This window comes from Schistocerca americana, chromosome 6 (genome assembly GCF_021461395.2).
Source record: "Schistocerca americana isolate TAMUIC-IGC-003095 chromosome 6, iqSchAmer2.1, whole genome shotgun sequence".
Lineage (NCBI taxonomy): Eukaryota > Metazoa > Arthropoda > Insecta > Orthoptera > Acrididae > Schistocerca > Schistocerca americana.
Window position 1 is genome coordinate 201,145,410 of NC_060124.1, and position 27,303 is coordinate 201,172,712.

General features: G+C 37.6%; 1 protein-coding gene and 1 non-coding gene across 2 annotated transcripts in view; one reads left to right on the plus strand and one right to left on the minus strand.

Moving 5' to 3' along the window:
• The window catches only part of LOC124619812 (zinc finger protein 771-like), a 161,362-nt gene that overhangs the window by 67,098 nt on the left and 66,961 nt on the right, over positions 1-27,303 (plus strand). The gene's annotated exons all lie outside the window — the stretch shown is intronic.
• Trnat-ugu lies at positions 5,086-5,160 on the minus strand. The gene has a single exon. It is a non-coding gene; the product is annotated as a tRNA-Thr (tRNA).

Consider the following 27,303-nt stretch of genomic DNA (forward strand, 5'->3'; position numbering starts at 1 on the left):
TTTCATCACTGTCAACATTTTGGTGTGCTGTGATCTATCCAACCACTGGAGATGCTCAAGTGCAGATCCATCCATATGGGAGAAGTTGTGGATAACTGTGAATACGAATTCTGGGCTTTTTGTGTGACTGTTATACATAGAACCCCCTCATTGGCAAAGTTCTTGCTAGGGTCTGAATCATAACCTGCAGTGTGGTGGCTCACTTCCAGGTAAAGTAACAGTAAACAGGATAGATCTCCCATACCCGTCAACCATGCTGCGTCCATAATGGACCCACAAACAATATGTGCACCCACTCCCACTGATGATTGGGTATGGGCCATTAAGAGCACTACTGTGAAGACTCTGCTTGTTAGGTGGTGTGAGTGTTGCAATCCTGGACTGCCCACTCTGTGTCATTGTCCATATCCAGCCAATGGATATACTGCATTGCAAGAGCCTTCACCTGTAAAATCCACTGTGGCCATAATTGAGAAACTCTATAGTACCTGCAGCTAGCATGTGTTCAAAACAAACCACCCTGTCTTCTGAATCTTCTGTTGACAGCAGGGTGACACTGTAGCTGATATTTAGGTGTTGCCAAAGTGAGAATTGTCACTGGCATTATGCGTGATGGTAGGCTCTGTGGTCATCCAAACTGAAAATGTTTAACCACAGTTACAGCCCCAACAGCTCTTATCATGTAATTTTTATTGCTTCATATGCTGTAGTAGGAAAATAGTATAGCATGTACTGAAAGCTACAATCCAGGTTTGAGGAGCACCTTGTCCATGTAAAACTCATAGTTTGAACACCTACATTTGGGATGAGGCTTCATCAGGGGAGGAAGGGGGGGGGGGGGGGGGAGGGTGCATGTGGTGTGTGTATAATAAATTGAATGACTGAAATTACTGAGGAGCCTTTGTAGGTGTTGGACTGTTTCAAGAGGAATACTGATGCATGGAATTTTGGTAGTTTGGTCTCCTAACCTGTGTGTGAGTAATTTAGTTTTACCACTAACAGTATTTTGGAAATATGAGCTATGGACTGTTGCAATCTATTTGGATTTTCACACCTTTGCCACACTGTGAAATATAAGTGGCTGATACTAAATGTGTGTCTGATGTAAACGTAGCCAGGCATGGAGGGGGAGCGGAGCAATTTTAAGCATGACTTTAGTGATAGTAAAGCCTCTTTGCATGCTGTGGTCCAAATAAATTTTGCACCTGTCTTTTGCAGTTTGTTTGAGAGATGGTGTATTTGGTTGACATTAGGTGTAAACTCTTCAAAATAATTTACTTTCGTAGGAAATACAAAAGCTTTTTTACATTTTTTTGGGGTCTACACTTTTTCTGTTTTCAACTTGTACTTTAGTTGATTCTAATTGAATAACGCACGCCCCCGTGTTGCCAAGATTGTTTCGACTATGCTGCAGAAGTTGTTCTGGGAGGTCCTTACACATCCTCCATATGTCCCAATCTCTCCCCATGCGACTGCTGTATTTTTGGTGCTCTGAAAAAAGACATTTGTGGCTATCAATATGCTTTGAATAAAGAGGTGCATACCCAGGTACAATCATGATTTCATATGTAACCGCAAAAATTTTTCCATGAATGCCTTGACCATCTTTTTTCACATTGGGATAAATGCACTAATAGTTATGGTTATTACTTTTGAAATAATAAATAGTTTACTTACTTTTTTACATCTGTCTCATTTTCATATGACTGCGTCTTATAAATACTTCTGACTTGCACTCTTCTATTACCCGATCTAAATAACTTACACATCAAACTCTTTGTTTTAATTCCATTTCAACTTCAGTGCATCGCTGTTGACTGCTGTTCACTTTATTGCCATTTAGTACATTACCGCCCACAGACATAGCGATAAACACAGGTGCATATGCATGTTTTTGATCTTGTCATCTTATGGTTTTTTTTTATTGTAAAGTTTTGTCTTGAGAGCCCCACTGGTTTTTATTATCTGTTCAAACCTCATTCTTAATGTCTCCATAAAAGCACTCCATTCATTCTTCATTTCTTTGATCCACTTCATCCTATGTTATACCTGCTACATCTGTTTTGTCTATAGCACATTCAACAGTACTTTACTTTTCTGCTTTATGTGGCTCTCATATAAGAGCAGACAACAGACGGTATCCCATTAGCAGCTGGTTTAAGTATTTACTTTTTGCATATTCAGATTCCATAAATTATGCACAGAATCAGCTAGGAAAGAATTTTATGTAAAACATTGATTACAGGGAGGGATAGGACATTTGTTAAGACATCAGTGAGTAACTTTCTTAGTACTAAATGATTCTGCACAGAGCAAAGCTATAGTGGAAGACAAAGACTGGGATACATCAAACAAACATTGAGGACTTTGGGTGTAAGTGCTGCACTGAGAAGGAACTCCTTAAGTGCAAGGTCGCCAAAGGCCAATTATGTTTTTGGTATTTGACACCCTACATATTGTCTACCAAGCAATCATGATATTGGCTGCTAATGGCAACAGGGGCAGGACTGGAGATATCCAATGGTGAGCACAGTGTGTGGCTACAGACCGTAATTGAACTGCTTAGTCAACATGTAACTCACAACATTGCCACACTGTTAGTGGTGTTGATACAAAGCAGAGCAGTGGCAACAAGAAACAAAACAAACATTGCCTTATATCTACAACAGTTGCCAAAGTTGACAGTTCATCAGAAAGGAACCCAAGGAATTTTGCAGAGTTAGAAAGAAATGGCAGATAAAATATTAGCATTTCTACAAGATGAGTCAGTGCAATGTGTGGTATCACATACTCTCAACTGTGCAGACAATGTGCATGAGGAGTACAGTGATGACAATACATGCTTAAAAAGTGAAAGTGATACTGAAGTAGGTGTCAAGCCATGTAGAAAAAACAGATTTTGAATAAGTCCGCAACAATATGACCATGTGGTGCGTAAGAAGAACTAAGGATATTCGAGAGGACAAGGCACACTTGTTACAAAAATTGGTGTTTGCACACTTAAAGAATGCTCGATATAATTTACAGGATGATACTGACACACTATGTTATGCACATGAAATTATGTGCAACATTGGTTACAGTGATTTTAAGGGAAGCAGGGGATGGTTGCATAACATCAAACAGTTGTACAGAATTGGAAGACATAAAATAATGAAATTTAAAAAAAAAGTATCAACTAGACAATTTTGGTATTGGCCTGAAAATTTGTAGATGGTATAAATAAACTTATCCCATTTTTCAGTAAGGAATTTGTGTTCAACCTTAAGCAGATGGGATTTGAAGAAGAGGAAATGCATATGAAAGGAACTGTGGAAATTAGAGATACCGAGAGAGCCATATCAAGATCAACTAACGTCAGTGCCTTAACGCATTCGTATACTACTATGCCAACTGTTAATCAGATGGTATATTGGCTAGAAAGTTATTTATTGTGCTGCAAGAAGTTGGAGGTGCATTGTTCCATACAGCTCTTCATCACGTGCATGATCTTGCAAGGGCAATATGGAATATTTATGTCAAAGCAAGCAAAAGTGGCAAAATGGATGTAAGAGAACTGCAACTATGGTGTGAGCACTGCTTTTGGCCAATAGCTGGTCAAAATAACTTGCTTTTGCTTGCTTCCTGGTTTGCATATAAAAATCTTAGTTTTTTAAAGCAAACTATGTCTCATGAAAAGTGTGTGACATTGTAATTCATACCACCTGGATCCACTGGACAAATTCAGCCTCTGAATGTTTGTTTTTTCCCTGCCTATAAAACATATTATTGCACTATCTGCAGCTACGCCTTAAAGGATAGTCAGTTTCTTGATAAGCTCTACAACAGACTGTTGCATGCCATCACATTCCATCAGTTCTCATCATGCTGTTATGCCAATAGATTCTACATGCATTCTATGCGAGTGGATTCCTAGATGAACATCCTATACGTTCACCTTCGACCTTGATGGTGCGAACCTTTGTGATCATTTTTGTGCACCATTTTTCATTTGGTGTTCATGTTGCAAGTTGATAGTTTGTTTTGAACATTTCTTGAATGTCAAAGATGTCTATTTTGAAAAGTGTAATACATACATCCTGTAGAAGGTTGATCTCTTCAACTTCCGGGCACTCATTTTCTGTCACCTTCCTGAGGCACATACTGAGTCATTAGCAGCTAATATTTTTCCTGTCATAACTGTTAACCCAGCGCTCTCAAATGAGCCTTACTAAAAACTGAGCTTGCAACCTCACATTCAAAGGATGCCTTGTGAGACGAAGAGGTTAGCACAGGAGGGGAAGTTGTGGCAATCCACATCAAACCAGTGGGGTGGTGACCCAATCCAGAATTCTCTCTCTCTCTCTCTCTCCTCTCTCTCTCCTTCTCTCACTCCTATTTGCTACATTCATTCAACAATAACATATGTATTTCATGTCGTTTCTTGTTCCTTAAATACTTGCTCATGCTGTTCATAACTATTTAATGGTGTGCTTCTGAGTGTTCTGATGAATTGTTCTTTCCATTTTATGCACAATGTTTCAACAGCTGGCACAGACATCATCTTCAGATGCTTCAAGTTTTGCTGTTGTGTGTGCTCACTCCCTGGACTCAAATCAGAGTGTGAACTATTGTTGGCTGTGTGCTGTTATTTATAGTTAAATTCAATTCCTGATGCCCAGTAAAGTTTTGATGGTTTTTTTGTTTTTCAGAGCCTGCAGTGATATTCCATAAAACATAAATTTTCCCAGCATTTTCCAACTCTGGTTCATGTAATGGCCTACTGTACAATTTCGTTTACAACTGCAGATGATACGGATCTCTCATAACTCATAGCTCACAATATGTACTGCTGTATTGATATGACATCTCAGAATGATTTTTCTTATGTTCACATGTTGACATTATCGCCCAGACCCTATGGTCAGTGACTTTCAAGGCAGCACCAAGTTACAACACTAAAATATAAATGCACCTCCACAGCAGGTGGAGATGCACACTTGCTGTTGTGCCTTGTCAAAGTGTTAAGCTGAAATTACAATGAAATGAACACCCTTAGCTGCTTACAGGCGTTGACATACATCAACGGGGACAGATGAAAATGTGTGTCCCGACCGGGACTCGAACCCAGGATCTCCTGCTTACATGGCAGACGCTCTATCCATCTGAGCCACCGAGGACACAGAGGATAGCGTGACTGCAGGGATTTATCTCTGGCACGCCTCCTGAGAAACCCACATTCTCAACGTATTGTCCCGCATTACATTCATAGTGCCCCTGCCCCTTATACTCATTATTCGCGGCGCGTTGCCGATTCTCGTAAGAGTTCGGGCACTGTTTGTGCATTCACACAGAAGAAGAAGATGGTCAAGTGGCCGGTGAGCCTTAACTATATATATATATATATATATATATATATATATACTACAATGGCATCTGTTCTTTCGGACATATCCAAAAGAACGGATCTTTCTTCATAGTTGACCAACATACGTAGTTTTTGGCTTATCTTTCTCAGTCAGTCTCAACCTCTTTCTCAGGCATTCCTGTTTTCGACTGATTGTTCAGTTTGGTGATCTGAGTACCCATTCCTTTGGAACACTATTTGTAGGTGTTGTCAATTCTTTGACAAGGCTCTTCTTGTCTGAATATGTTTGAGCTCCATGAACGGGAGTCTTTAGCACTGAATTTCCTGAATCATAGTGGGTATAGAAAACTAACACACTCTGACCTTTATCTCCACAACTTGTGTCATCACCATCTGTCACAAAGGAATTCAGTGCTAAAGAGTTCGAAAACAAAAATGCCAGATAAAAAGGTTGAGACTGAAACTAAGGAAGAAAAGCCAAAAATTGCTCATCCACCTTATGCTGGCCTAATGTGTTGAAACATTGGTAGACTCCTACAGAAACAGTGCATCCAGTATGTTTCACTCCTTTCAACAAAGTTAACCCTGCAGTAGTCGCATGCAGACTGACAGTCCACACAAACATATTTTTCCTTTCCTCCTAATGTCTTTTGACCTAGGAATCACATGACCCAAGTACCTTCTTGGCAGTCAGCAGTACTACATTACTCTAGCGTTTCATTTGGACAAGAGCCGCGGCGGTAGAACAGTCAACAGTTAAGGACTGCCAGTCCTGCACAAGCAACAGCATTCTATATAATCTACATTATTGCCTTTAGAAGATATCGTAAAAGGAAAGTCGTTGTAGCCGTATTATAGTTTACTCTCAGGGGGTTCATTATTATTGCATTGTTGCCTTTTATTAGTTACATTGTTTTGTTAGGTACAGAGTAGTTAATTGTTCTATTTATATATTTTTGTAGAATCACATTGCTACTTGAATTCACAAAGCCTGGTAAGCATCCAGAGGATTCAGATATGTTTGTTTAAAAAAGATATATTATACTGGTATTACGTACTGTTTTTCTAAGAAAGACAAAAATGCTGTACCTGTATCCAGTCTCCAGCATGATGGCAATCTTGATAAAGAGACGAGCAAAGCAGGAAAGATAGTTTTGTGATTTATGACGAAAGGAGATGAAGACATGCGTGATAAGTAGTGTGCTGTCTACAACTGTGCAACACCCACTTACTGATAGCTTATGGTCACATTTTATTACCTACTTAATGTTGGACATATCAATTCTTCAGTAAGTCATGCTGCTAACAACCCAGGCAGTGGCAGATTGAGAGATTTTCTGTACCTGTTCCCTTATCAGCTTGCTTCAGAGCACATGCGTATCTGAGCTGCCATTAAAATTTAAACATAGTAAATTATATATTCACAGTTACTTTGTTGGTTTTTTTTTAACTTGTAAATCTATTTTTATATCCATGTGCAATGACAGTCCACAACGACCACTGATGGTACAAAACGTGGCGCGACTACTGCAGTGTTGGAAATTCTTCTTTGTAATTTGAAGATGATCTTGGTCTCCTAAAGCTGGGTGTGTATGACATTCCATGTAAATGTGGCATGTCTTACTGGAAACACTCAAAGAGAAATGCAAGGAACAACGACACACTCGATTAAGACAACCAAACAAATCAGCTGTCACTGAACACTGCCTCAAATATAATCATGAAATGAAATATAATGAGTCCAGTATTGCGATACAAAAGCCAAATTTCTGGGAGAGCATAATTGAGGAGTCCATCTAAATGAAGGTGTCAGAAAATCTAGTAAACAGGGATGGAGATTTCATTTATGCAGTGGGTGGGGTCCAGTGCTCAGTTTATTTAGATATCACTGGGCATTACATCCACCAGAGTTGGAAAATTCCTCTAGAGTTTGTGGTTTGTGGAACATCAGTGCAGGTTCTGAAAAACAAAAGAGCATCAAAACTAGCAGGTGCTGGGAATTGAACTTGGCTATAAATAGTGGTGTGTGATCAACAGTAGTTCACTGTCTGGTTTGAGTCCAGACAGACACTGAAGAAGACAGTTGGGTCAGTCATTGAAATATTATGCATAACATGGAAACAACAACTCTGCAGAACACCTAGAATCACATTATTAATCAATAATTCGGAGAAAACCTGAGAGATCACGTAACTATCTATGTTGTCATGTATCTGGCCTGCATTTTGTGTAATCTAACACAAGATTTATCTCAGTTACATCTTTACAATAATCTAGCAGCCTTATTCATAATAAAGTATGTAGTGGATTGAGTAGCAAAGGTTCACTCACTACACTGATTTAGGATAATTATTCCTGTATCTATCTTCTTATGTAATTTTTTTCTCTGGATATCCATTTCTCTCCACCTCTCTTTCTGCCTGTGCATTTAATTCCTCTTTTTCGTCTTCATTAGCATATATACCCACTTCCAAAAGTCGCTATTTTTTTCATAACTTCTGCTGTTTTTATTGTTCTCATTGGATAGTTCAGTAATTCCAAAGTCAACTTGATCCACTTGCTGTAGCTACTCTTGCCCTTCTCAGTTTTCTTTATTTGTACATTGCAGTTGTTGGGTGCTTCTGTTGACATTTTTTTCCCATGCTTGCGGAGACCTAAATTTATTTGCATCTTTATTCTGTCCCATCATTAGTTTCAGTCTGGTAGAGCTGTGTGGTTCCCTCAGCATTTTTGCCTATAATTATACCCTAAAATACCATCTCATTTATTTGCCATCCATTCAGCCTTTTAAAAATATTTCCAATTTGTCTTTTACACAGTCTCCAAACCTGTCTTGTGCACCTTGTGACATTTACAGTACAAATAATGCTAACAAATCCTCTTCTCTCTGGCGCTGATCTAGCTATCAATTCTAGGAATTTCTATGGATTTATTTAACATTGTGTCATTCAGGTTGTAGATAGAAGTCAAATTAATAATAATGCTTATCTTTCAATTTCTTTTTGCTGTGGCTAGTAATACTCCAGGAGTACATGTCTGAACTGCTAGTAACTATTCAGTTTGTGATGTATCTGCTTGCCCCAGCTTCTGGTTCAGGATCCAAGTTGCTTGACATGACTGTATGCTTCTGTGCTCCATCCAAGGATTTGGTAGCGAATCTTCAAATGCTATAATAAATGCGACAAGGTAACAACTGCCTCTTGGTTCAAATTATCTGCTGTGTCTTGTTTTAATCGAATCATTCCATGGACTACCCAAAACAAGTCCCATTTTTTATTGCCCATGGAATCAACTTCTTGCTGAATTTATTTCTGTAAAACCTCTTAACTTTTTCTCTTGTCTCAGTTTTCATGTCTTATAGTCTGTCTTTTGTTGTATTTATCCATGTCAACAGTTTCATGTATTTTTCATTGAACTCTGATGCCCTCATGGCTGCTGCCAGGTCATAACCTCAACATCTAGATGTGCTCCTGGTCAGGCTTCAAGCCACATCTGTGCATGTCCTCAGATCTGGAGAAAATGCTTTCTTTCAACTTTAGCAGCCTTATATATGAACTGTATGTATTCTAATGGTTTAGTGTGGAGTGATGGAAAGAGAACTGCTCTTTGCTTTTCGTGTTGAAAAATGTGAACATTGATGTGCTTGTCCCAATTTGCAATTACCTCCTCGCTGGAAATGGGGAAAACAGTTTTCAGATTAGTTTCATTTTGGCTGTCCTTTAAAAAAATGCTTACAACAACATGAACGGCCAAAATAAGATGAAAATAAATGAAATAGATCCCACAACCTTACATTCTTCAAGTTTGATATAATATCCAAACATCCCAAACAAAAATCAAATGATTCATGTAGAAACAGAGCACAATTCCATTTCCACAAATGTGTTGCAGTGAATAATTCTTTGACTGAGGGAAGGTTGAATCAGATGTCATAGAACAACTGGAACACAGATGTTGAAATATATTTTAGATGTGGAAAAAGTTGTTCTTCTTATTCAAAAGTTTCTTTCAAATGCTCATTTCTTCATTGTTTGATAATGCTTTCTGTTAGATATTTATCAGACTTGTCCTATATCAAATGTGCAAACTATGTACAAAATCAGGATTTATAGGACCAATAAAAATTCAAACATATAATATACCTTTACTGTAGCATATAGTCTGTAATGGACTAACATAAACAGTTTCCTCATTTGCATTAAAAATCTTCATTATTCTAATGCCAGCATATGCTTTACTATGTTTGTATTGAATTGTAAAGAACCAGAGGTTGTATAGAGTTTCACAGAGAGCATTAGGGAAAGATTGACAAGAACGGGGGAAAGAAATACGGTAGAAGAAGAATAGGTAGCTTTGAGAGATGAAATCGTTAAGGCAGCAGAGGATCAAGTAGGTAAAAGGACAAGGGGTAGTAGAAACCCATGGGTAACAGAAGAGATATTGAATTTCATTGATGAAAGGAGGAAATATAAAAATGCAGTAAATGAAGCAGCAAAATGGAATACAAGCGTCTCAAAAATGAGATCGACAGGAAGTGCAAAATGGCTAAGCAGGGATGGTTAGAGGATAAATGTAAAGGTGTAGAAGCATATATCACTAGAGGTAAGATAGACACTGCCTACGGGGAAATTAGAGAGACCTTTGGAGGAAAGAGAACTACTTGCATGAATATTAAGAGCTCAGATGGAAAACCAGTTCTAAACAAAGAAGGGAAAGCAGAAAGGTGGAAGGAGTATATAGAGCGTCTATACAAGGGCGATGTACTTGAGGGCAGTATTATGGAAATGGAGATAACGTAGATGAAGATGAAATGAGAGATATGATGCTGCGTGCAGAATTTGACAGGGCACTGAAGGACCTAAGTCGAAACAAGGCCTCATGAGTAGACAACATGCCATTAGAACTACTGATAGCCTTGGAAGAGCCAGACCTGACAAAACTCTACCATCTGGTGAACAAGATTTATGAGACGGACGAAACACCCTCATACTTCAAGAAGAATATAATAATTCCAATTCCAAAGAAAGCAGGTGTTGACAGGAGTGAAAATTACTGAACTATCAGTTTAATAAGTCACAGCTGCAAAATATTAATACCAGTTCTTTACAGACAAATAGAAAAACTGATAGAAGCCGACCTCAGGGAAGCTCAGTTCGGATTCCATAGAAATGTAGGAACATGTGAGGCAATACTGACCCTACGACTTGTCTTAGAAAATAGATTAAGGAAAGATAAACCTACATTTCTAGCATTTGTAGACTTAGAGAAGGCTTTTTATAATGTTGACTGCAATACTCTCTTTCAAATTCTGATGGTGGCAGGGATCAAATACAGGGAGCGAAAGAGTATTTACAATTTGTACAGAAATCAGATGTCGGTCACAAGATGGAGTGGCACGAAAGGGAAGCAGTGATTGAGAAGGGAGTGAGACAGGGGTGTAGCCTATCCCCGATGTTATTCAATCTGTACATTGAACAAGCAGTAAAGGAAACCAAAGAAAAATTTGGAGTAGTAATTAAAATCCAGGGAGAAGAAATAAAAACCTTGAGGTTTGCCGAAGACATTGTAATTCTGTCAGAGACAGCAAAGAACCTGGAAAAGCAGTTGAACAGAATGGACAGTGTCTTGAAAGGAGGATATAAGACGAAAATCAACAAAAGCAAAATAAGGATAATGAAATGTAATCGAATTAAATCAGATGATGCTGAGGGAATACGATTAGAAAATGAGACACTTAAAGTAGTAGATGGGTTTTGCTATTTGGGGAGCAAAATAATTGATGATTATAGCAGTAGAGAGGATATAAAATGTAGACTGGCAATGGCAAGGAAAGCGTTTCTGCAGAAGAAGAAGAAGAGAAACTTGTTAACATCAAGTATAGATTTAAGTGTCAGGAAGTCTTTTCTGAATGTATTTTTTTTGGAGTGTAGCCATGTATGGAAGTGAAACATGGATGATAAATAGTCTAGACAAACAGAGAATAGGTTTCAAAATGTGGTGCTGCAGAAGAATGTTGAAGATTAGATGGGTAGATCACGTAAATAATGAGGAGGTACTGAATAGAATTGGGGAGAAGAAGAATTTGATGCACAACTTGACTAGACGAAGGGATCGGTTGGTAGGATACGTTCTGAGGCATCAAAGGATCACCAATTTAGTATTGGACGGAAGTATGGAGGATAAAAATCATAGAGGGAGACTAAGAGATAAATATACTAAGCAGATTCAGAAGGATGTAGGTTGCAGTAGTTACTCAGAGATGAAGAAGGTTGCACAGGATAGAGTAGCATGGAGAGCTGCATCAAACCAGTCTCTGGACTGAAGACCAAAACAACAACAACAACATTTGTATTGTGTGATGTAAAAGAAGTCTTTTCATATGGTGAATAATGACAAGGAGTGCAAATTATATAAAACAAAAGTGCAAATTTATGTGCAGTAGGGGGTTACTGTTGAGATCATGCATACAGTTACTCATTTAAAACACAGTTTTTGTCCTAAGTTAGTAAAAAGATGACATGTATAATGAAACATACTTGTAATAAATTGTTCTTATTACCTCTCTGCATGTAAGGGCTTTGCATTCATCTGTCAGGTCATATAGTTCATCCCTTAGAGCTTTAAGGGTAGCTTCTTTGGCTTTCATGTTAGATATTATTGATTTTTCAAGAGTCTTGCTGTCAGCTTCAAGTGTTGCAACATCTTCTAGTGCCATTTGGTACATTTCAACAGTTTGTATGACACATTGACTCTGAATGTATGAATCTGTTTGTAAAGCTTTTAAGACGCTGTTATATACCAGCACATCCTGAAAATAGTCAAATTTATTAGAATTCATTTTTGAGTAATATTTTATGTTATTTCATTATAAAACTGCCACTATAAAAAGTTACACTCTAATAGTCATTAAATCACTATTTGTAAATAAATATACTGCAAATAATTCAAAAAGGGGAGTGTTTCCCCAAGTGTACAGATTTCGGTAAGATTTTAAAAATTAGATTTTAGTAATGTTAGGAATCAAATGAAGTGGATTGTTTTCTCATTTTCATATTATCTCCTAACCTACCATTTCCCCCACATTACACCATATTGTGCTTATAAAGAAAAAAAATTGCTTTGTCAGTATGGCTTGCACAACTTCTTCTCAGTGAAAATGGCAGCATTGATATTCAGTTTGTGGTTGAAGGCTCGCAAATGAAATCATTAGTAGGTTGTGTACCTGATCAGAGAATTTTTCCGTAAGGAGTCTATTAGTCTCCTTCAAGTATCTCTTTTTTTCTAAGCACTTGTTGATTCAAGTATAAGTCTGACTGATGAGAGAGTCATATTTCCAGACTAATTTGCTCAGATCCCTGTCTGGCAATCCAGATTTAAGTTTTCTATAGTTTCCCTGAATCCATTAAGGTAAATGCCGGAACTATTCTTCGAATACAGCCAATTTCATTTGGCATGCTTGTGCATTCAAAGCTTATGTTCTGTTTCTATTGATGTTTTCATAGACAGACCATTAAACCTTAATCATGCTCTCCTGTAATTTTCATTTGTCAGCTTTTGGAGCTTTTTATCTTGTTATTCTACAAAGAGACTGAAGAGAATAGCCTTCCTACATAAGAGTTTTTCAGTTATAAAGAGAGCAGTGTAGGTATGCTCCAAAATAACCAGTGTTTGAAAATATAACATGGTAGATAAATAATCTACTCACCAAGTGGTTCCAGGAAAGAACACGTAAAAAAATATGTGGAAACATGCAAGCTTTCGGAGCCAGAGGCTCCTTCTTCTGGCAGAAGACTTGAAAGGAAAGAATTAGTGAGGTTTAGTAATGGTATGGAAAAGTTCCCAGGACTGTGGGTGAGGGGGGGGGGGGGGGGGGGGGACTGTTTCTAAGGCAGATACTTATTACTGCATTTCTGCTTCTACAACGATAGAACTAATTATTATGCAGCCAGTATTATCAGATGAGATACACTCAAATGTGAACCTCACTTCTGTAGTCTAATATATTAGTGAAACTGCCTACGTGGTTTCTTCACCATCATCAGACACAGGAGAAAGAAAAGGTTCAATTACGAAGATTGTAGAGGTAGAGCAGAAGCTACTCAAAAATAGCAAATTTTGCCTGTGAAAAAATACATAATTATTTTGTCCTTGTATCATTTTCGTTTTCTTTTTCATCTCTGGTAAGAAACTGTTGGTGAAGAATATTTTAAATTTGTTGCTTCATAGTTTTAACATTATGTGTTTGTCCTGCTTCAGCTGAAATTTTTGCAATAGGCAGGTAGTAACCCTCTCACATTTCCTCTCATATCAGCCTCTGTCTTTACCTTTGTAATTTAGATTAGTTTGTGTTGTTGGCCATTTCCACAATTATTATAGTTACCATTATTGTATTTTGTGTGGCGTTAAATGTTGCCATTCTCTCCCTTGGCCCTCTTACTCCCTCCCATCCGTGAAACAAGTCTAAAATAAAAGTATATTTCAATGGAAGTATTGTTACCTTTCTCTGTATTGCCAGAATGCTTTCATATATTCTGACAAAAGCTATTGCTCTTTTCTGCTTTTCATAAATATCTTGAATCTTGTTCTGAATTGTCAGCTCCTTCAGTCTTTGCGTGTAGTCCTTTCTCAGAGCCTCCAGATTGGCTTCGATAGTCATTTTTTCAGACTGTGTTTAAAAAAAGTTAGTGATAATCACATAATTAACACCTATCACAGTAATTTTATACAAATATTGCCTGTACTGACCATTAACTTATGAAAATGTGCAGTCCGCTTTTTCTTTTCATATTGAAGCAGGTCCAGTTGCTTGCGTTGTGTATTTGTCAGGTAATCCAAGTAGTCATATGAGGCCTGTGAAGTAACAAATGTATGTTAATACTATATAATATCTGATTCATACTGTCTGTTGCTAATACTGACTTGAAAAGTGTAATATATTTCATTGGTTTTAACAATTGAGACAACAGTGTTATGATATTAATTATAATATTAACATAAAATATATATTTATATAATGCTGGAGAACTTGCTGATGTGATATTGGATTGTGCCAAGATAAAAATTAACTTATAGGCTGCACAGAATATCATTGTCAGATCATGCAATGTGTCCATAAATTATTTGCCAGATTATAATTTAAAATAAAACAGTTTGTTAATGAAAGAAGGTTCTTAATTTCAGTAACCAAAGCAGTTATGAATGGCAACTCTTAATGCCAACCTGCACTGTGTAAAGACTGGTAGTGTAAATCCTGCGGCATTGGGAGATATTCATTTTGCCATTCAATTATTCATTCATTGTGACATTATATTTTTCAAATCCCATCACGAAAAGGGATCATTCAAAGATGTAGAACAAGTCACTTTGTATGTTAATAGGCAGAAGTAGTCACCACAGAGTAAGTAAACTAAACTATCTACCAGTTACAACTAGTGCTAATCTGCTCACCAGAAACTACTAGTGAACAACTTTTTTATTAGTAAAGAGAAAGCCACAGCCCTTCTTTTTGTAGAGTACGGGATGCTGCGATAGTTTTCTGTTATTAATTTATTCCAGTAAAATGAAAGATGTCATAGAATTGTGAAGGCAATAGGCATAATTGCAATGGACATAACTTGCAATATGTTGTGTGAAAGTTGTCAGAGGTCACCATACAGAAGTTTATCAAAAAGACCAACAAAATGTACAATGCGACATGATATGTGTCTTTATACATTTTACTACACTACATTTCACATAAGTTGAACTGATATCAGGAGTTGACCCAACACCAAGCTTTTCCATATTTTTTTATTTCTCCTTTCTGACTTTATTTTAATCCTGTAGGGCATTTCATCAGTGTGACACTGTTTTTTGTGTGGAAGGTAAGTCTTTGTCCAGGCAACAGGTATGCAATATATGACATAACATTTTTTATCACATGGAATTTTATGGTCCACAACCTTATGTCTTTGTGCAGTAACAGGAAAGAGCAATAAGATAATGTTTAGATCAGCCAAAATCTCACTTGTGAGGTCATATATGGCTTTTTTTCATAGAGAACCTTTCATGCAGGCTGTGCTGGAGGACAGTTAACAAGTTCATCATAAAAGTCAGTCACTATTATGTATTATTTTATTTTTATGTTTTCTCACGTTCCATTAAACTATGTGAGCCAAAGGCACTTGGCTCACATCCTGTGGTAATAAAATTTTACTAAATTTAAGGTTAAATTTATTCTCTGTGAGCCATTATTGATGTTTTCCTGGAGCCAAACCATTGGTCTGATAGCAAATTATGTGGACTGTGATTTTTACTTCTCTTGTAGGGTGTCCCAGGAGGAATCGTTAATATTCAGAAATATGGCACGAACAGTTATTCAAAGAAAAAAAATCTAGAAACTTGGGATCTAAAAGGCATACCTTAAGAGCTAAGTGGACTTCATCTTCACTAGTGTGAAACACATCTCTTCTATGGAACAAGTTCTCATAGTTCTTAAGATAAGTATTTTACAGCCCATGTTTATTAGAATTTTATACTTCGGATGAGCATTTATGTTGTATCCCTGAATGCTGACCATTTCTCCTGGAATATCCTGTATACTCCTTCTGAGAAAGTTTCAAAAACACTAATAGTACAGAAACTGTACTTTAACTGTCTAATTCTCACTTTATCCCTTTTTTATTAGATGCTTTAACAGGGAGCATTTTAATTAGTTTGAAAAATTGGAAACAGCACTTGAGAGACACGCTGCACAGGTGACCTAGAACATTCTGATAAGCAGTGACATGATCTGCGTAAGCCTGTTTGATATTTTGTCATACTCTTTTGAGTCTGTACTTTCAGTTATTTAAGAACTGATTAGTTCCCCACTTTCTTGCTCCCAGTTGCTGTATATTGTGGGCTACCGATTTATTTATTTCCTTCAGTGAAAAAACTGGAACGAGAAAATGGGTCAATACATAGAGGTGAATAGTGCTTATTGTTATTTTATAGAGGTGAATGCTACTACTGTGTGTCTGTTCGAAAATACTCTGACCTACTGACATGCTAAGAAAATAGTTCAAGGTTTATCAAGCTATCACACAATTTTAGTATCTTACTAAGAATATCATGTAGCTGTAAGAATTACCTTTCTAGTGACCGTGTGAGGTTTTATAACCACCTTAGTGAGTGTATTTTTTAAATTTATGCCCATCAGTGGTATGTGCAGTTCTTGACACACTAAATCTGCTACATCTTCACTTGATTGTTTATCATTAGGTCTCATCTTTGCTGCCATTGTAGTTTTTTGTTTTTGTTTTTAATTTTTATTTGCTGTGACCACATGTAGTGAAATAGGCCTTATAATGATATCAAGATACATAAGAAGTTACTAGCCTATATTAGTTAGTGTTTACATTACAAGTACAAATTATTTATGCTACATTTATCAATTGTACAGTATTGCAATCATAGACTAAAAACTCAATTTCTATGTTACAAGTATCCAAGAATTCTGTAAGACTGTAGTATAGATTGTCTATTAACCATTTGTGCAGTTTACTTTTAAAATTATTGAAAGGTGTGTTGAGTGCAGTATGTGGTAATTTGTTAAATAATTTCAAACAGTTCACTTTACGAGAGTTGCCTGGTTTCGTCAGCCTATGTGTACGAATGTCAATACTCAGTTTCTGTTGTCGTGAAAGTGTGTGTTCTCTCTGGTATTTAATTTTGTTGTGTTCTTTTGTAGCATATATCAGTGATGCATATATATATAAAGGTTTATCACTGTCATTATTTTCATTTTGATGTATAAGGATGACAGTGTTCCCTTGGACTAACCTTGCACATTATTTGTAGCACCTTTTTTCTGCATCAGTAGTATATCACTGACATGACATGAGTGGCCCCATTGTAACAGCCCACAATATATATGAGACTGAAAAAGTCCAAAGTCAGCTGTTCTGAGATATTTGTTACTCACTATATCAGACACTTTCAAAATGAGACAGGACACCCTTGATAACTTTTTGCAGACATGGTTGATATGAGGTTGCCAGTTAAGTTTGGAATCAATGTGTATTCCAAGCAGTTTTACGGATTTTGGTTCTTCCTCTTTAGCCGGTCCCAACGGCAGATGCTGAGTTTTCTCTGGATCACATAGAAGTTTGTTACCCGAGAACCAGTTTAGTGTTGAGGTGAGAGTGTCCTGTGATTTCTGGAGGAGCTTTGATAAATCTCGATCTGTGCTGATTAAAGTTGTTTCACCCACATAGCAGATAACTGACTCAGGCCCAGCATAGGATGGCAAATTATTAATTGCAACAATGAAGAAGAAAGCACCGAGGACAGAGCCCTGAGGTACACCAAATGTGACACTATTCATAGAAGAGTGTCTGTTTTGAATTGACACAAATTGTCTCATGTCATTTAGGTAAGAGTTGATTATTTGTAACTCTGGATTATTTATACCATAATACTTTAGTTTGTCTAGCAGAATGTCAAAGGGGATACAATCAAGTGCCTTACTCAGACCACAAAGTTCAAGTGAGACTGTTTGTTTATTTTCAAATGCAGTTAATGTCTGATTAACTATTTCAAGGACTGCAGAGGTGATATTTTTCCCTTGTCGAAAACTGTGCTGTCTATTACAGAGAAGGTCATACTTTTCAAAATAGTTGCTTAGCTGTTTGTGGAAAACTGCTTCACATATTTTGGAAAAGATCGGTACAATAGACAATGGTCTATAGTTTTCAGGGAGGTGTTTTTCTCATTTTTGTATATAGGTATAACATTGGACATTTTTAGCTGATCAGGGAAAACTCCAACTTCTAGGCATTTATTCATAATTAAAGCAAGTGGATTGCAAATGAGGTGTATTGTCCTTTTTATTGTGTAGCTAGATAGCCAGTAGTAGTCCATGCTTTTCGAGTTTGAAAATTTTCTAACAATATTTAGTATATCTGTTGGTGTGACAGGGTCACAGTAAAATTCATGCCCTTTAGGTAGCTGATCAGCAAGTATATCAGTTGCTGGTATGTCTGACTGTTTAATTTTAATTCATTTACTGTAGTTATAAAATATTTATTGAGCTCTTCTGGCTCAAGTTGAACCTCTTGTGTTTGGGTAGAAGTATAATATCCCAAGTAGCCTTGCATTTTTTTGGGGCTCCCTCTATGTAATTTTCATAGGCAGGTTGTTTGGCAAGTTTAAGGTTGGCTTTTTAGTGTTTTTTACATTTCAGGTAGTCTTTATAATAAGTATTATTTTGTTCTCATTTAAGCTTTTTACCTTTTCTATTTGGTTTAGTACTGTTTCTTTTCATTGGTGAGCAAGAGTGCCATAAGTCAGTATATGTCTTAAGGGAATTATTAAATAGAGTTTCAACAGTTGATTGGTCTTAGTAAGTGCTCATTGAATCTGGTTGACAATAACTATTCCTTCATGTCATCATTTCTAACAGTTATAGCCTGAGAACTCAGTTTCATTTGTTTCACTCCTTTTATTTGTTTCTTTGTGCTTAAGTGTTTATCTTTTGGTGTTATAGTTGCTAGTCTTCAGTATAGCCTGTTCTCTGAATTAGCTGGAACCCTTTATTACAATCTATCCTCTGAATTAGATGGAACTCTCTCCCTGGCATAGGATAATTCAAACTGAAGTGTTGTGCTTTGTTTTTACCATGCCCTTGTTACATTTTATCCTAATCTTGTTTTAGGAAACACCAAGAAAGAATTCCATTTTTTGTCTATGCTGTCCACTTGAGTCGCTTCTTAGTGCATATTGCATACATTCCATGTAAATATTGTGACTGTGCCATTATATGATTCTGTTTCTGATTTATCTTGTTGTTTGTCCTCTTTTGTCACTAACATCTGGCCACAATGTTTAGATAAGTCATTTACTACCACTTTTAACACTGAAGGTAGGTTAGTTCAAAAACAAGTATGCTGAGCAACATCATCACTGTAGGTAATGGTCGAAAGCTGAACATCAACAATGTTGTGTCTCTTCAATCTTTTGCTAACTGTCATATGATGAACTTTTAAAGTCACCACAAAGGCTGAGTCTCTGCTGAAGCCTCCGTGGCTTTATAATACTACTCTTTCTAACTGCTTTATCCACATTTACCCCTGTATAGTTAGGTTTTCTGCAACAAATGTCCAAATGGTTCCTATAAATGAAGGACATGGTTGATTTTCTTTGCTATCCTTGTTCTATGGTTCAAATGGCTCTGAGCACTATGGGACTCAACCTCTGAGGTCATTAGTCCCCTAGAACTTAGAACTAGTTAAACCGAACTAACCTAAGGACATCACACACATCCATGCTCGAGGCAGGATTCAAACCTGCGACCGTTGCGCCTTTTTCTATCCAAGTGTGTGTTGCATCTGTAATGGCCTCATTGTGATAGAACTTAAACCCTAATCCCCCTAATATTCCTTCCTTTTGACAACTTGATGTAAATAGATTTGTTCTGCTGGTGGCTTTGTACAGAAACTGACTCACAGTTTATACATGTTATCATTATTTTAAACAATTTCCAGAGAATATTGAATGTGCTGAAGTTTAAGAATGAATTGCATAACTTCCTGTTACAATCTGATTTTACTCCATTGAAGTAAATCTTTGCAGGGATTTTTAATACTGGTGTGAAATGAATCAAATTTTCGTTACAGAGATTGGATTATACGCTACTGGCCATTAAAATTGTTACACCAAGAAGAAATGCAGATGATAAACGGGTATTCATTGGACAAATATATTATACTAGAACAGACATGTGATTACATTTTCACCCAATTTGGGTGCATAGGTCCTGAGAAGTCAGTACCCAGGACAACCACCTCTGGCTGTAATAACGGCCTTGATACGCCTGGGCATTGAGTCAAACAGAGCTTGGATGGCATGTACAGGTACGGCTGCCCATGCAGCTTCAACACGATACCACAGTTCATCGAGAGTAGTGACTGGCGTATTGTGACGAGCCAGTTGCTCGGCCATCATTGACCAGACGTTTTCAATTGGTGAGAGATCTGGAGAATGTGCTGGCTAGGGCAGCAGTCGAACATTTTCTGTATCCAGAAAGCCCCGCACAGGACCTGCAACATGCAGTCGTCCATTATCCTGCTGAAATGTAGGGTTTCGCAGGGATCGAATGAAGGGTAGAGCCACGGGTCGTAACACATCTTAAATGTAACGTCCACTGTTTAAAGTGCCGTCAATGCGAACAAGAGGTGACCAAGACGTGTAACCAGTGGCACCCCATACCATAACGTCGGGTGATACGCCAGTATGGTGATGATGAATACACGCTTCCAATGTGCGTTCACCACGATGTCGCCAAACACGGATGCGACCATCATGATGCTGTAAACAGAACCTGGATTCATCCGAAAAAATGACGTTTTGTCATTCGTGCACCCAGGTTCGTCGTTGAGTACACCATCGCAGGTGCTCCTGTCTGTGATGCGGCGTCAAGGGTAACCACAGCCATGGTCTCCGAGCTGATGGTCCAAGCTGCTGCAAATGTCGTCGAACTATTTGTGCAGATGGTTGTTGTCTTGCGAACGTCCCCATCTGTTGACTAGGGGATCGATACGTGGCTGCACGATCTGTTACAGCCATGCAGATAAAATGCCTGTCATCTTGACTGCTAGTGATATGAGGCTGTTGGGATCCAGCACGGCATTCCGTATTACCCTCCTGAACCCACCGATTCCATGTTCTGCTAACAGTCATTGGATCTCAACCAACGCGAGCAGCAATGTCACAATACGATAAACCCCAATTGCGATAGGCTACGATCCGACCTTTATCAAAGTCGGAAATGTGATGGTACGCATTTCTCCTCCTTACACGAGGCATCATTACAACGCTTCACGAGGCAATGCTGGTCAACTGCTGTTTGTGTATGAGAAATCAGTTGGAAACTTTCCTCATGTCAGGACGTTGCAGGTGTCGCCACCGGTGCCAACCTTGTGTGAATGCTCTGAAAAGCTAATCGTTTGCATATCACAGCATCTTCTTCCTGTCGGTTAAATTTCGCGCCTGTGGCACGTCATCTTTGTGGTGTAGCAATTTTAATGGCCAGTAGTGTAATATAATTCATAGTGAAACTTTAAATCAATTTATGGTATTGTGCTTTAAATGAAATGTGCATGTTATCTAAAGAAAGTAATTACAATTACTCACTTGTGGCATGTGTTTTTGGTATGCTAGCAATATATCTTTCTGCCGTTGCAAAGTGGTTTGTAGCATTATCCGGTCACCGGCCATGATGTTATCCAATGTCTCGCGCCAGTTTTGCACTTCTCGGGCAAGTTTACGAATTGAATTGTACTCCTTCTCACGCATCTCACGAGCACAGTCAAGCTGGAGCTTTTGATCACGTCCTTTATAAATAAGACAAAAATTGTTGACATCTGCTACTTTCTGTCGTAATTTTGGGAACACATTTTTCATCCAATATATTTCTTTTCCCAGAAACTCATTATTGTAATCATACACTGATCAGTCAGAACATTATGACCACCCACCAAATAGCCGGTGTGTCCACCTTTGGCACAGATATAAGCAGCGATGCGTCATGGCATGGAAGCAGTTAGGCCTTGGTTGGTCACTGGAATGAATTGGCACCACATTTGCACACACACACACACACACACACACACACACACACACACGTCACCTAATTCCCATAAATTCTGGGGAGGAGGGTGATGACCTCTGACACCACAGTCAATCGCATTGCACCTGTGTTCGATCGGGTTTAGATCTGGCGAGTTGGGGGGCCAGTACATCATTAGGAACTCGCCACTGTATTCCTCAAACCACTCCATTACACTCCTGGCCTCATGACACGATGCATTATCTTGTTGAAAAATTCCACTGCTATCAGAAAACATGATCGTCATGAACGGATGTACATGGTATAAAGTCAATGTACAATGCTCCTTGGCCATCATAGTGTCTTGCCCATGTAAATGTTCCCCAGAGCATAATGGACCCGCCGACAGCTTTTCTCCATCCTGCAGTACAGATGCCAAGGAGTTGTTCCCCTGGAAGACGACGGATTCGTGCCCTCCCATCAGCATGATGAAGAAGGCATGAGGTTCATCAGACCATGCCAACACTTTGCCACTGTGCCAGCATCCAGTGCCGATGGTCATGTGTCCATTTCAGTTGTAGCTGACAGTGTCGTGGTTGTTGACATTGACACATGCATGGTTTGTTGGATGCAGAAGCCCATCATTAAGAATGTTCAATGCACTGTGTGTTCAGACACACTTGTATTCTGCCCTCATTAAATTCTGATCTTAGTTCCGTCACCGTTCACCATCTGTGCTGTTTTACGAGTCTGCCAAGTCTAAAATGCCTGACATCTGTAAAGAGGGGTGTCTGCCCAACCCCATGACGTCTGGACATGGTTTCACCTTGGTTTTGCCATGTCTCGAGGACACTCAAAAAATCTTGTGCCAAGCCTCCAGGCCATCACAATCTGCCCTCAGTCAAACTCAGATAGGTTGCGTGCCTTCCCCATTCTACACACGGACAGCACACTCACTGATACTACATGAACCGTGTCTGTCTGTCATGCAGTCGTTTCTCATCAGGTGATGCTGCTATCGCCTGGATGGGTTTAAATTGATAGTAGGCCTGTGGTCATAATTATCGGGCTGATCAGTGTGTATTTTGAAATGCTACATATACAGTGTATAGAGGATAAGAAGTGTATTATGGTAATGGAGATTCTTGGATGGAACAATCTAAGAAAATTTTGTAAGTAGACATGACTGTCTTAAGGAGCTCAACAAAATATAATTTTTTTCAAATTTATTTGACTTCAATACAGTAGTCAAGCCATAGTCACAGTAAATTACAGAAAGTTTACATGACTAGTTTTGGTGAAGCTCAGTCACCATTATCAAATGTAACAAGTATGAAATAAGACAGCTATTAATTATGAGAACCTGAAATATATTGAACATCTAACTACAACACCTTTGTCATAGGAAACACTACTGTAAATCTGTCATGTTAAATTAAACCTCATTATGCAGTAATGGTAAAGAAGCAGCATCATTGCCATAGATTGCTGTGAAGTGCTTTTCTATACAGAACATTAAAATCTTAACGTCGTATATGTTGGATTATGATCAACATTGTCCAACTACTTGCGTAATAAACCTCATCTTATTAATCTTAGCAATTCCGCTGTTATTCTGAATTATACATTGCTCAAAATGAGGTTGAACTTTTAAGTGAAGTATCAAAATGCACCTTGTTGAAGTTAATGAAATAACAACATCCATGCATGAATATTTGCATATTATTATCTGTACGTATAGCATCTCCAAACTAATTGGTCAACACCTGCAGATTGTTGTCTCTGAGTTGACCAATTATTTGGAGACAGTATATACAGATAATAATATGCATTATTCATGCTTGGATGTTGTTATTTCATTAACTTTATCAAAGTGCAGACTGATACTTCAGTTAACGGTTCAATCTCATACTTGAGCGATATGTGTTTCAGAATAACAGCAGAATAGATAAGATTAATAAGACATGATTTTTCACTTGTCAGGTTAGTTTTGCAAGTAGTTGGACAACATCGATCCTAATCCAACATATACAACGTTGAGATTTTAATGTTCTGTATCGATAAAAGCTTCACAGCAATCAATGACAGTGATGTTGCTCCTGTACCATTACTGCATAATGAGGTTTAATTTAACATGATAAATTTACAGTATTGTTTCCTACGACAAAGGTGTTGTGATTAGATGTAACATACATTTCAGGTTGTCATAATTAATAGCCAACTTATTTCATACTTGTTACATTTGATAATGGTGAATGAGCTTCACCGAAACTAGTCATGTAAACTTCCTGTTATTTACTGTGACTATAGCTTGACTATTGTACTGAAGCCAAATAAATTTGAAAAAAAAAGCTCTAAGGAAAATAGGACTGGCAACCACCTGCCTATTAGTAGTTAGTGGTTCTAAGGTAAACTTGCGGATCAAACACCAGTTTAATTGTGACAATTCCAGTTTGAAAGAAAGTAGGTGCTGATAGGTGTGAATAGTACCAAATATCAGTTTAAGTAAATCATTGTTGCATAATACTGACAGGAATTATTTGCAGACAAATGGAAAGACTTGTAGAAATATTGTTTAATTACATAAATTGTATGTCACATGTCAAGGAAGCTGACCAGTAAATAGTTGCATCTCATGTGCTAGAGTATTGTGAGGCCGGTTACATGGGACTTAATCAGGAAGCTTTCATTTCAAATACATTTGTATGAACTAGGACAATATTTGATAGTGAAGCAGTGGCAGCTTGTAATTGCACATTTCAGTTATCTTGCAAATGTCTCACTTGTAGGTCCATGTTTACTGGAATGTTTTTGTTTTCGTTGTTATATATTTCCACATGTGTCAGTTTTTACTACTAATTATGTTACATCCCGTACACAAATTGTATGCTTGAATGCATATGGCACTCCTCTCAACTTGGCATCCCAAGTGACCACTTAATCTTACACAGTATAGTAGCAAAAGGAAACCACCATTTATAGCATTTGTCAATTTAGAGAAGGATTTTGAGAAAGTTCACTGGTTTACACTTTTGGAAATTCTGAAGATTATCTACAACTTGTACAAAAACTAGCCTGCGGTTATAAGAGTCAAAAAGATGTGGAAGGAAACAGTATTTGATAAAAGAGTGAGACAAGAGTTGTAGCATGTCCCCAATGTTATTCAGTGCATACACTGAGCAAGCACTAAAAGAAACTAAGGAGATATCTGGAAAGGAAGTTAATGTTCAGGAAGAATAAATAAAAACTTTGAGATTTTCTGATAGTGTTATAATTTTTTCAGAGACCGTAAAGGACTTGGAAGTCAGCAGAATTGAATGTATGTAAAAAGAAGTTATAAAACAAACAGCAACAAAAGTAGTACAAGAATAATATACTGTCATTAAATTAAATCAGCTGTGCTGATGGAACTAGGTAAATGTAAATGTCATGTGACTAGGGCCTCCCGTTGGGTAGACCATTCGCCGGGTGCAAATCTTTTGATTTGACGCCACATCGGCGACTTGCGCGTCAATGGGGATGAAATGATGATGATTAGGACAACACAACACCCAGTCCCTGAGCGGAGAAAACCTCCAATCCAGCCGGGAATTGAACCCGGGCCCTCGGGATTGACATTCTGTTGCGCTGACCACTCAGCTACCCAGGGCAGACATGGAACTATGTTGGGAAATAAAACACAAAAAGCAGTAGATGCATTTTGCTATTTGTATTGCAAAATAAATGGCAATCACCAAGGTAGAGAGGACATAAAATGCAGACACAATAGTAAGATAAGTGTTTCTGAAAAAGAGAAGTTTGTTAACATTGAATATAAATTTAACTGTTTGGATGTCTTTTTTTATCGTACTTGTCTGGAATGTACCGATGTATGGAAATGAAATGTGTACGATAAAATAGTACTGATGAGAAGAGGCTATTAGCTTTTGAAATTCAATGCTACAGAAGAATGCTGAATATTAGATGGATAGATCATACAACTAGTGAGAGGATACTGAATCAAATTGGGGAGAAAAGAAATTGATGGCAAATCTTAACTAAAATAACAGAGCTATTGATATGACACCTGCTGGGGGGGATCATCGATTTAATAATAGGGGAGAGATAATGGCTTGGCTATAGTAAACAGGTTCAAATGGATATGGATTGCAGTAGTAACATAGAGATGAACAGGCTTGCACAGGATTGACTGATGTGGAGAGCTGTATTAAACCAGGCTTTGGATGGAAGACATAACAGCAGCAGCATTTGTTGCACCTCTTTAGATATAGGCAGAACCATGTGAAATTTAATGCTTTCACTGATTTTGAAACTTGCAGTAGCACAGCACATCTGTTGTCTTCGAGAATTCTTGCATACTTATGCAGAAACTCATAGTTCAAGGCACACTAAGTTTACAGGAATGTCAAAATAATAGCAAAGCAGTGTATGTGAGTCTGTGGACAGTTTATATTGTCTTAATATTGTAGTATCCTTGTTTTGTTGTTCTTGAATATTAATCTGAAGATATATTCCTTTTATATATTCCACATGAAGTATAGGGTTTCTTAACAGAAGTTTGTGTAATGACATGTGCTTGAGAAGTAGATTTCAGATACTTCTCAAACCAGCCGATCTTTGTACCTGCTGATTTTTCAGGAGAAAAAGAAAAACAAGACTTTTGATTGTCATCTTGAAGCAACCTCAGCCAAGCCCTAAACTCAATGAATTCCAAAAATGCCTGTGTTCTAGTAACACACTCACTCAGTAGCTGTATTGTCAATTAATTGTCAAATAAAATGGAACAGTATCTTCAGTTTGTAAGTGATACTTGCAAAAAATGCATTTCAGTAAATTAGCACGTACCGTATAATGCAGTAAGCCCACGGAACATGGTGATTTTGTCCGTGATGCTCCAGCGATCATCAGTAATGCCATACTTCCTTAAACTGCTGCCTGCCATGTTTCCAGTTTAATGTCACCTTTAGTTACAAGTAGCTGTGAACAGAGCAAAGTATAAGTGTTGACATGGCAGGGTTTTTTTTTTAATAGACATGGCGACATATGCCTGAATCTTTGTATTTCATGTATTCATTATGTATGTCTGTATGAATGAAAGGGGATGGCTCTAGATGTGTTGATGGATGCATTATGTTTTGAGGTATGTTTACAAAAGGTAAATGTGGTACTTTTTTGTTTAACACTTACTGACTTTTTGGTATATTATTAAAGTGATTATAGGTGACAAAATATCTTGTAGGATGAAAATGAAGTCTCAATATAATAAATAAAAAATAAATATATTCAATATATCTATTGACAAGCAAAAAACAAAAGCATGATAACAAAGAATAATTATTTCTTCTTAAATACAACTTCCATACCACATATTATTCTTTGCAAACTAAAA